This window comes from Cyprinus carpio, chromosome A20, assembly GCF_018340385.1.
Source record: "Cyprinus carpio isolate SPL01 chromosome A20, ASM1834038v1, whole genome shotgun sequence".
In the NCBI taxonomy this organism is placed as follows: Eukaryota; Metazoa; Chordata; class Actinopteri; order Cypriniformes; family Cyprinidae; genus Cyprinus; species Cyprinus carpio.
Window position 1 is genome coordinate 932,934 of NC_056591.1, and position 12,802 is coordinate 945,735.

General features: G+C 41.8%; 1 protein-coding gene across 21 annotated transcripts in view; it reads right to left on the reverse strand.

The window, feature by feature from the left end:
* epb41l2 (erythrocyte membrane protein band 4.1 like 2) overlaps nucleotides 1-1,850 on the reverse strand; it is a 71,760-nt gene extending 69,910 nt beyond the window's left edge. For 7 of the 21 annotated variants that reach the window (XM_042777282.1, XM_042777280.1, XM_042777278.1 and 4 more), the window contains exon 1: nucleotides 1,683-1,849. The gene's annotated coding sequence lies outside the window, so the exon portion shown is untranslated. Of the gene's footprint in view, nucleotides 1-1,682 lie in introns of all 21 variants that reach the window. The other 14 variants (XM_042777289.1, XM_042777288.1, XM_042777286.1 and 11 more) reach the window with 4 other exon arrangements.
* Between the last annotated feature and the right edge of the window lie 10,952 nt (nucleotides 1,851-12,802).

Below are 12,802 nucleotides of genomic sequence, written 5' to 3' on the forward strand. Positions count from 1 at the left end.
TTTTTCACATACTCAAAACAAGCCCTGAAATCCCAAGACTGCTGAACGGGAATGAATCCGCACACTGACTCTTTTTATTGGCTGTTGCTTGACAAATATTAGCACACACACAATCCACACTGACACTCACAAACGCAAACACTTGCTCCTTCATCACATGCATGTTGATATGCATACTTCATACATGCATTAGACGGTACTAGAAATCAACACAACAGCAGCAAGGTGTGGTTCACACAGGAAGACAGGTCACGCTCACTCTGCATCACTCTATCAAATGTACTCTGAGAAGACAGCACTGTGTTTCATACGCTACTGCGAGTACACTTTGATGAGAGCGTGTGGTGTATACTCTGTGTGCTATACAGTCTCACTAGATGTTCCCTTAAAATCCAGTGCTGCACACAGAAACACAAACCTGAGTCAATGAAAAACTAATAATCAATTCAATCAAAACCGTTTTGAAATCAAAATAATTATTGAAAATTATATTAGATTATATATATAGTATTTGTATTATAGAGGGTCAGTAAATGAAGACAGGATTTGGTTTTTGAGTGTACTATCCGTTTAAACACTTCGGAAAAAGCTCAATAACTAACCAATTATGATTGGCCTTCAAAAAAAAAAAAAAAAAAAAAAGTAGTCCATAGTGTCTGGCAAAATTCTTCAGGCACTATCTTTATTGTTTTTACTAATATACACAGCTTTAAACAGAGTTTTGAGTATTAAATAAACACCTCAGTCATTTCGCGCGGAAACGCAATTGAAATGTGTTTGGCGCGCTCCGGGATTTTAGCGAATTTTAAAATAAATCCAATGCCATGATGGCTAAAATATAACTAATAGACTTGCAGCAACTACATTTTAGTTTAGAGAGAAAAATAAGACTTGGACTTGAAGCTTTTTTTTTAATGTGAAGCGTGCGTGCGACGCGAATAAATTAGAACGCTTCCTCGGCACTCGCGGGAGTTTTTGGTCGCGTCGCTCGCGGAGTGCGACGTAAAATGAGCACATCTGGATAGAAGGTCTGGCGTCAAAGAAACGCTTGCGATGGCGTCGCGTCATCCACATTAAAACGCCACCAGACCAAAACGCGTCACACACACAGGACTGTGAGCGCGCGCCAGCCACGCGGGCAGCTCACTATATTTAGGGCACGTGCTGCTGAATTTCAACGGCACACAGAAACAAGTTAACGCGATTATCACGGCCCCGGTCGCTTGTGAAATGGGCGGATGATGCGCAGCGTCGCGTCCAGCTGAGCGAGTTCAAGCAGAGACAGCAGCGATCGGCGTAAACATCACGACTGCAGAATATATCGTTACATAAAGACGCCATACGGCATCCGACACGGGTTACCGAGAGAGTGTCCGTGTGATACAGCCGCGGTGCACGCGTTCACCGTAACGTTAACGGATTCGGTGGGTCAACGACATTTCCAAACACCACCGCGATGCCGTGAATACACCGACAGCTGTAAATCATCACTACACGGTTCGTTTAAGACACGGGTCATATTCAGAGTGGCCATCCAAACACAGCATCGAGTATTAAATATTAATATTACACCTATCGGCGTTATCTTTTGAAAGGCGTGACATCAGACTAACGGCTCGTGATAAAGTTCTCCAGGCTTCAGTCAGCTACAGCAGACACCGCTGACGTGATTAAAAACATACCTTATTGAGTCTGGACGCGCTCGGCGAATCTTCGAGGATGTGGTCTCCGGTTAAAGAGCCTCCGACCGCCTCAGAAATGTACAATTTAAATTCCCACACCGAAATCTTTCTGGGAGAAAAGCCAACGTAGTGAAACATGCGAACCCTCCCCTCTACGAGCCCGCCTCCGCGTCGCTGATTGGCTGGCGGAAATCGAGCTCGGGCTGTCATTGGTGGGAGTCGCTGTCTGTCCGGGATTCTCGTCTCCTATTGGAGGGCTCTGAGAGTAGTTTATAATAAGGATGTTGACTACAAAACTGCGGACAAAAGGAACCACGGCGAAGGCTGAGGACTTTAAGAGAAACAGCGCTCGCTAGTGGATATGATCAGAGCCACACGAGAAGAAAACCATTTCACGAATATTCCACAGCTCACGCTATTCAGCAGATACCGTCGTTATACAGTGTTTACCCTGCAGTAACTGTAAAATAAACATGAGATCTCGTCTAAACTGAGTAAGTTTCTTTTATTTAATGTTATTTTATTTTTTTTTTATTGTAATTTTTTTTTTTTCTTTTTTTTTTTATTTAATTCATTGTTTTTTCTTTTTCTATTGTTGCAAATGAGAACACACAAAAAAAATGGTATGTAAAGTAAAGTTTGGAAAGTTTGGTATTTTTAATGTTTTTGATGTTTTTTTATTATGTTTATTATGCTTGTATTTATTTAATCAAAAATACAGAAAAAAATTTAATATTGTGATATATTATTACAATTTAAAATAATTGTTTTTAAATTTATTATACTTTAAATTATAATTTATTTCTGTGATGCAAAGCTGAATTTTTAGGATCATTATCACATGATCCTTTAGAAATCATTCTAATATGATGATTCATTATCAAAGTTGGAAACAGTTCTGCTGCTTAATATTTTTTCAGAATATGTGATACTTTTTTAGGATACTTTGATGAATAAAAAGTAAAAAATAAAAATAAAAAAAAGAAGCTATGTTTTTAAAATATAAATATTTTGTAATGACAATATACACTACTGGTCAGTAATTTGGGGTCAGTATTTTTTTTTTTTTCTTTTTTTTTTAAAATAAAATCAATACTTTTATTCAGCAAGGATGTGTTAAATTGATAAAAAGTGATAGTAAAGAAAATATATTATTAGAATTGTTTTTTTTTTTTTTTTTTGAATAAATGCAGTTCTTTTTAATCTTTTATTCATCAAATATATTAGACAGCAGAACTGTTTTCAACACTCATAATAAATCAGAATATTAGAATGATTTCTAAATGATCATGTGATAGACTGGATGTTACATGTGACACTGAAGGCTGGAGTAATGATGCTGAAAATTCAGCTTTGCATCACAGGAATAAATTATTTTTTTTAAAGTATATTCAAATAGAAAACTATTATTTTAAGTTGTAATAATATTTCACAATATTACTGTTTTTTTCTGTATTTTTGATCAAATAAATGCAGGCTTGATGAGCAGAAGAGACTTCTTTCAAAAACATTAAAAATAGTAATGTTTCCAAACTTTTGGTCTGTACTGTATATATATATATATATATATATATATATATATATATATATATATATAAGCCATCATGGATTTTTCTTTTGCTATTGTTGCAAATGAGAACACAAAAATATGTATATAGAAAAGGGTCCATATCCATCAGTGTACAATATCTTATTTAAATTCCACATGAAATCTGAATGTACTCTGTGCACATTATTAGTCTTGTTAAGAAAGTTAATAAAAAATCAAGCCCTGCCCTCTATTCAATATTCAGTTTCATATAGAAACACATCACAACACTGAAATACAGGCAGTTACAACTTCCAGTTCACACGGACTTTAACCTGTTCAGACCTTTCAACACACATTTAGTTATTCCTCCTTACAAACAGACGTTTACAGCGATAACAACAGCACTTGGCACAGATGACCTCAGTCAGAGTCTGGACACACAGATGTCTGCGAACGCTGCTGAGATCAAACACGTGACTTCAGTGAATGACATTCACCTGCCAGCATCATCAGGATGTGAGGAGCACGTGATGATGTTTCTCAGATTTGTGAAGATATTCACAACTGCATTTGTCTACACAGCTCATTTTTACGCATTTAGGAAGAAGCCCACAGATCAGAAGGTTTTACGATAAACTCAGTGTCTGCTGGTGTGCGTCAGAACAAAACTGGCCACTCACCGGAGGATGAGCAGATGTCCAGAAGAGAACACAGTCATAATCCGTCCGCATTTAGTGTGATTTATGGAAAGAAAGAGAACAGAGAGTTTTAGGGCAGACGTACTCATGTTTCTGGACATTAGTAAGCTTGTAGCGAGCGAGAGCAGAGCGTGTGTACCTGTGTGCAGTCAGTCCGGCTGAGACCACGCTGATGACCTGAAGAACTCGATCGTCCAGAAACAGCCTGGACGCTCTTCTTCCGCAGTTAAGACTTCTCCTTCCGCCTGCTGAAAGCCCAGAGCATGACTGTACAGATTTCAGAAGGATTACAGCATTATCACAGTCCTCCACCTGACCCACAGATATCCAGCGGACCGCCGCGTGAACCGCACTCCGGGGTCACTCCGGGCTCACCGCACAACTCACGGTTAATACCTGCAGGGTATTAATAGTGTTGTTGATCTGACAGTGCCTGTGAACAGAGCTAACGTAAAGGGATTTGGGATGGAGAGAGGATACTTTCAAAGCCTCCTTATGCTAAATTTGGCCTTAGTCACACACATAAACACATGCACCTTTAGACATAGCAAGAACAACCATTGTTAATATGACAGCAGTAGTATAGTTTTAAAAAACATTATATATATTAATATTAGGGGATATGGTGTATGATAATATTTAAATATATATGTGTGTGTGTGTGTGTGTGTGTGTGTGTGTGTGTGTGTGTGTGTGTGTGTGTGTGTGTGTGATAAACTGGGTTTTTAGTTTAACTAATATTAAAGGGATAGTTTAATTTTAGTTACAAGCAACTGAAGGTGAACTATCCCTTTAAAACCATTTAAATACACACACACACACACACACACACACACACACACACACACACACACATATATACATATATATATAACATTTTATTCCCAAAGGTAACATTTCTTATTTTAATTTATTTTATCTTAATATAACTCAAACTAAAAATGATATACAAAAAATTAATAAAAAAGATACATAGTTTATATATATATACACACACACACAAAATAATAACACTAACTCAAGTAAAAATGAAACTGATTTAAATTTGAATAAAAACTATAATAGCATCTCAATGATACTAAAATAACACTGATATATATTACTATATATCTTGTATCATTATTTATATATTTACATACAGTAGCTTTTATAGTTTTGTAGCACTTTTTTAGTTCATATTCCTTCATTATAAGTGATTATTTAGTGTTATTAATATTATGTTTTATATTTATTAATACTAGGGCATACAGTGTGTGGTCATATATACCTGTATATCTAGTTAACTAAAATGAAAACCATTACAAAACATTTTTGTTACTTGAAATAAAATATTAAAAACTTTTTATTTCAGCCAAGGCAACATTTTCCATTTTACAGTACTTTAGTTTAACTTGATGTACGAAAATAACTCAAACTAAAAAATAAATATAGATTGATGAAGACTCGTAATGACTTGCTCTTTTTAATGAAACACAGAAGGAGAAACTTAGATTAATGTTCAGGCTGCTCTTTCCATACGATGACAGTTTATGGTGGTCATGTGTGTCAAGCTCCGAGAAAGAACACACACACACACACACACACACACACACACACACACACACACACACACACACAAGAACTCACGAGAAATAGAAGTACAGAGAAAGTTCAATTCAGTCTGCTCCACGCACATGACTTCAGAAGACTTGAAAGATTAATGTTCACATGGAGATGAGAAGATTATTAAAAAAACTCTCCTTTTGTTTTCAGAGGAACTAAATAATGTAGACAGAATTGTGATGAGGGTGAGAAAATAATGAGATTTTAAAGAGATAAGAAGAGTAAACGATCATGTTTCAGAAAGCATCCGGGTTATTTCTACAGAACTAAAAACATGAGGAGCTGTCTCTTAAGCATCCAGCCATTCTTTACATATTTCTTCAACGCAGCTCTGACAAAAAAAAAGCCAACCGTGCCAGCAGAGCTTTGTCATTACGCTGGTTGCTGGAAGTGAAAACGGTTTTCTTGCTTTGTTATACAGCAAGCAGTGCATTGATACGAAAGAACAGTGTGTAACCGAAGCCCTGACCCCGTTAAACACTCATGACTGGCTCACCTCAAGCTCCAGACGACAGGCCGAACGTTTCAGGTACACATCAGGGAGCACACATCACCCGGACGAACCGGTGCCTCCTTTACACACGCTTGCTGCTCCGCTGTGAACCTGTCCTGGACAGTGGAGCTGGCCCTCGGCGGCCTGAAACCCAAGCAGCGGTCTGATGTTACACACTACAAAGAAGCAGAACACAGCCAATAACAGCCACCCTACACACCTGAACACTGAATGAACGTGCAGGAGAGTTTCTGTTTAGATTCCAACTCTGTCTGTGCCTTTTTCTGCTTGTTCTCTTTTGTTGTTCCCCATATGCAAATCCAATATATGCATCTGCATTGTCATAAATATGAAAGCTTCATTGAAATGGGAATATTTTCATATATATCCCATACAAATAAATATGTATGTTAGGATATGTAATAAACCTAACCAGGAGGATTTAGTGTTGTGGCTAAAGGAATCTACTCTACAGAGCAAGCAGCACCACAGGGGTAGAAACAATAATCTTTATTAAATATCCTTCAGGCAGTTACCAAACATGTCAGAATGGGTCAGGTTCTAGAAGTCCCAAGCACTAATGTTAAACAATCTGGGCGAACAACACCACCATGGAACATGCTACACAGAGAACCGCAATAATTAAACTATAACCAAACTAGCACACATACAATAAATAGGCCAAAGCTATGAAACACATATCACCCCCGCAGGACACGACACACGTTCACACAGCACGTAACCCTCACACCAAAGACACCATCAGACTGCCACATAAGAATTCAGTTCATCGTAACCCTCCCACCCCCTCATGAAATGGCTAGACTGCTAGATTTAAAATTACACACACACACACACACACACACACACACACACACACACACACACACACAAAGGATTAAAAACTTAACTCTCCCGTGATGCGAGACCCTCCCCCGGGGTCTAAGCTTTGGCGCTGGTTGGTAGAGGGGAGAAAACAGACACCAGTCCAGCGCTCGCGAGGCCTCCGACTAGAGCGGAAACGGAGCACCCCGTTTCTGAGAAGCCGGGCCGCCCAACGCACTCCTATACCCGGCCTTATCTACAGGTTAGCCTACTAAGCTATTTTCACCGCCGGCAGCCCTAAACAGCATGCGAACGGCACCCACCCCCCAACCTTGAGTGCAGCTCGGCGTTTAGCAAAGTTACTGCTTCCCAGCGCGCCGCACACACTTCGCTGTGCCACTCTATTTATCGTTCTCTCTACGACTCCACGCTCATCAATGGTCAGGTGCAACAATTATTTAACTCAACCCCCTCTTCCCTCAAATCCCTCCCCCCCCACACACAGCAGTCATAACAATGCATTTTTCCCATGTCACTTCATTACACTCCCCCCACCCATAAGGCAGACTCGTCCTCGAGTCAAATTCAAAACATCTCATAGTCCCGGGACCACACAGGTGCCCTTCTTGCTCGTCCTGGACATAAGTCTTTGGATGACGTTGCACCTTGTTGGACCTCCCCGGTCATTGGAACTTGGCTAGTCATTGATGGTTGCATATGCCCCATGTGTGAAGATCCTTGACCACCTTGGTCCTGTGTGGTCGAAGCAGGCCGGTCCCTTTGCCCTTGTGATCCCACTGAGGCAGCACTGCTTCCTGGCACCCCACTTGCTCCCCTCGTAGGTGTGACTGGGGGCACCTCGGATCTGGCCCCTGGCACTGTCACCTCGCTCTCTCGACCCGCTGTAGAATCTGACGTCTGCAGCCAGGTCTCCTTAAGTGGGACGCCAGCTACCCGTTGGCTCTCTGCACCCTCTTGACTGGTAACCTCTGTTACAGAAGCAAGACATGGTTTAAGTCGGTTGAAGTGCACCACTATTTCTGTTCCCCCCTCAACTGGCACAAGTTTATACAGAAGTTCGGTTATCCTCTCCGTGACTTGATAAGGCCCCTTAAACCGTCGTTGTAATTTTGGACGGAGCCCCCTTTTCCTCACTTTCCCCCAAACCCAGACCAATTCTCCTTCAGAATAATATTGGAAATGTGCTCTGAAGTCATAGTCTGCCTTCTGCTTCACCGCAGCTCTTAACTGATGGCCCTTTACCGCCTCTACCACTGTAGACAATGTCTCCAATAGTCTAGCCACATACTCTGATGTGGAAGAGAATGTTTCCCCCCCACCCAAATTAAGCATAACATCAACAGGAAGGACTATCTCTTTCCCAAAAACCACTTTGTAGGGTGTAAACCCAGTACTGGAGTGAACGCTGCTTCTATAGGCCATCATCACATACGGCAACAGGATATCCCAGTTAGCTTGGTTATCATCTACAAACAGAGACAACATAGAGGCCAGTGTTCTGTTAAACCTTTCAACCATCCCATCCGATTGAGGATGATACGGTGACGTCCTGGTCTTATAAATGTTCAGCAACTGGCACACTTCTTTAAATAACCTAGATTCAAAATTTCGGCCCTGATCAGTATGGATTATCCTGGGGGCTCCAAAGCGGCACACCCATTGTTCAACCAGCAACTTAGCCACCATCTCCGCTTCCTGATTAGGAAGAGGGAACGCCTCCGTCCATCTGGAAAAGTAATCCCCAATAACTACAATATATTTATTTTCTTTGGGGGTTTCGGGAAGAGGTCCCAAAATATCCACCGCGACACGCTCATAGGGCCTTGATGTTACCACCGATTGGAGTGGGGCCCGCCATTGTTTCCCCACAGCTTTCCTGGACCCACAATCCACACACTCACGACACCACCGCTTCACATCCCCAAACCAGCCCAGCCAATAGAACCGATCTTTCACTTTTGCTTGTAATTTCTGTATTCCCAAGTGTCCACCCGTAACATCATTATGCAACTGTCTCAAGATGTCTGACACCATTACCGTGGGAATAACCACCTGGACCTGGTTTGCGGCATCCGAGTTCAATGGAGGAAACCTCACCAACCGGGAGCCCTGCATTTGTAACTGGGACCATACTGGTGCATACTTCTGTAGATCATCCGGTGGTTGCAACCCAGTCCCTCCCTCTTTTTTTTTTTGAGCAATGATCTTATGTAACTCTGCATCTTCCCATTGCGCCTGAGCCAGCTCATCACCTTCCCCCTCTGGGGTTACCTTGGGAGGCACATTTTTGTACTGCAGCTATTACAGGCGCCCCTCGTGTCAGGGGGGCTGGCTCCAAGGGCACTGGAGTTGACAGGTAAGCAGGCAGCCTAGAAAGGGCATCAGCATTAGCATGCCCTCGTCCCGGGCGATGAACGATTTTATACTGGAAACTTGCTAACTGCTCCACCCATCTGGCTAACTGTCCCTCCAAGCCCTGGAAATTGTGCAACCACCTCAAGGAATTATGATCAGTTCACAGGACAAATTCCTTACCCAAAAGGTAATGTTTAAAATTCTTGATGAACGTGACCATGCTTAACAGCTCTTTCTTGGTTGTGGCATATTTTCTTTCCTGCTTAGTGAGGGCTCTGCTAGCATATGCTATAACATGTTCAAACCCCCCCTCTTCTTGTGACAATACAGCCCCAATACCAGCATCGCTAGCATCCGTATCTACAATGAATGTTTTAGAGGGATCAGGGTATACAAGAACAGGAGCTGACATTAAACTCACTTTGAGCTGCTCAAAAGCTGTTTGGCATGCCTCTGTCCATTTTAAACCGCCTGCCTTTCTCAGTGAGCTGTTGCAGGGGGCGAGCTATCTCAGCAAACCCCTTCACAAACCTCCGATAGTACGAGGCTAAACCCAAAAAGCTCCTGACCTCTGTTTGATTTTTGGGCACCGGCCACTGACGCACAGCCTCCACTTTTGCGGGATCTGCTTTCACCCCCTTTGATGAGATGATGTGTCCTAAATACTGCACCTGAGTGGCAAACAAGTTACACTTAGTGGGCTTGACTTTGAGATTAGCCTGGCGTAGTTTTATTAGAACTTCCTCCAGACGGTCCAAATGTTCCTGAAAGGTCCGTCCAAATATAATAATATCGTCCATGTACACCAGACAGGTAGTCCACTGAAGATCTGCCAGCACCAGATCCATCAGTCGCTGAAATGTACTTGGATTATTGCAAAGACCAAAACTAAGAACATTGAATTCAAACAGACCCTGGCGAGTGATAAACGCAGTCTTATATTTATCCACAGGATAAATACAAGCTTTATTCAGACTGTCAAGGGCATCATCAATCCGTGGCAACGGATACGCATCCTTCCGGGTTACATCGTTTAACTTACGATAATCCACACAAAAACGGAGGCCGCCATCACGCTTGCGTACCAAAACTACCGGAGCTGCCCAGGGACTATGAGAAGGCTGAATTATGTTATTTGCCAACATTTGCTTTACATGGTCTGCTACCTCATGTTGCAAATGGAGGGGAACACGACGGGGTGGCAACTTCACAGGCTTCGCATCCCCTGTATCGATCTGATGCAATGTCAAGTGTGTTCTCCCCAAATCCCCCTCCCCCTCACTAAACACAGACATATTTCTTTGTAACAGCTCACGAATATCTCTTAAATCAGATGGAGTAAAATTCTTCTGATGCAACCCAAAATGAGCAATAAGCTTGTCAACGGACCAAGGCTCATTTGGGCCATCCTCATCCTCACCCATGCCCAAAGGTTCAGCCTTACAGCCCACCTCAATATCGGTATGTAAAGTTCCCAACCTCATACCCCCCTTTAATGTAAGGGCATCTTTAGTTACATTAATCACCCGTACCGGCAGTATACCCCTCTCCACCCTACAAACCACCCGAGCTATCATTACATCACATTGATTTGATAATGTGTCTGATGGTTCCAACATACCCTCACAACAGGCCACGAAGGAATTGTCCACCTTTCCAGCAATGATTGCCTCACTACGTGGGGGAATTACAGTATCTTCCAAGACAATCATGGTCGGAGGTTTATCAATATCTGCCGGAACAATCAGGGGAAACATTTTACCCATAATTCGACACTCCTTTTTACCAAAATCCACAATGACACCATATTTACTCAAAAAATCGAAACCCAACAGAATATCCTGGGATGGCACATCAGCTACCAAAAACTCAGCGATTAATGCCAATGAATCAAACTGGCAGACTGTTTGCCATTTTCCCAAAATCCCCATCAACCCTCCATTAACTGCAGACACATCACCATGATGTCCAGACAGTTCTGTTCCCCCTTTAGTGATTTCAAGCCAACGTTGTTTTGGTATGACTGATAATGTTGCCCCACTATCTACCAAAAGAAGGGAGTCTGACGCACCTATTTTGGCTCCGATGTATCCAGAGCCACCCTGGTTGCTTACAGAGGCCGCATATGTATCAACTCTCCAGGGGGCAGGTAGTGGGCCTACAGTGCCTGCCCCCTGTAGTTTCCCTGCGAGTATGGGCAGTCTCGTTTTATATGTCTAGTACACCCACACTCCCAGCAACCACCCCCCGCCCCTCTGGCTCGATCTACGGCCCCTTGTGAACCACTATTCCTGGGCTCTCGTACAGGTTCCCTGAAAAATTGAGAAGTAGTAGGGTTCACCATAGACTGTTGAATGTTACTCACTGTTGTACGAAGAGACTTGACTTCCTGCCTCAATTCCTCCACCATTCCTAGCATCATTTGCATTTGTTCATCATTTTTAGATTTATTCTCCACTACTCCCCTTACTTTTGCATCAGGCATTAGATGGGTTTGCTCCATATTCCTAAGAAGTTCTAATTCAGAAGCAAGATCAATTGCATCTTCTAGGGTATCAGGTTTTGCTCGGCGCAGGCTAATACGGAAGTCACCGGTTGCAAAATGTGTAAGAAACTGATCTCTTGCCAACATATCACGAGTGCAATTATCAGCTGTGGGGTAAGCTTTAGCGGCGAGACGCCGTAAGGCATTTCCAAATTCCCTTACGGTCTCATTATGCATACGCCGGCGGGCTGTAAATGTAGCCCTACTCCAATCGCTACTATCACAGGGCTCGAAGCATCTAGCCATAGCAGCTTTTAGCAGCACATAATTTCCTTTAGCCTCAGCAGACAAACCACTATAAATATCTCTTGCACGCCCAGAGAGTAGAAGAGACATAAACTTAAGTTTTAAGGGTTCATCCCAATCATTTACATCAGCCGCCAAATCAAATTGCTCCGACCAATCAGACCACTCCCGGCCTACACCAGTAAATGTTTCAGATACATAAAAAAAAAATTTTACAGATACATAAAAAAAAAAAAAAATCACAAACTATGGGGATTTATATGTTTAAAAGGTATATCTTAATTTATCCAGAGAATGTGTGCACATGAAAATTAAGTATCATGTAATTGGTAACAAATATGGCAATATCACTCTGATATAGGGCTATGTGTCATATATTACATTTTATTATGGGTCTGTTTGACACTTTGAACTTCTAGATTTAGTGCTGGTTAATTAACGAAGAATAACACGAATATTTAATAGCATGATAATTAATCACTGGATTGTGAGGCAAATCTTTTCCTTTGCTGTGTCATGTTTTGACAAGGCTGAGAGTTTTGTTTGGAAATGAAGGCCTGGAGGAAGCGCTGGGTAAGAACAGAAACACTCAGCTCAAGACACAGATTCAGCTTCTACTGTGACGTGAGGCTGAGCTCATGAATATTCATTGGGTCTCGCTGATGCTTCCTGTTACTCTGATGAACTCTGCACTCCATAACCTAACGCTATTCATTTCAATTCTTCAGAATAGTAGGATTCAGAATTATGAATATCAATTACCAGCATTTCAGCAAGTCAGTTAATCCTGCTGGGTAAATGTCA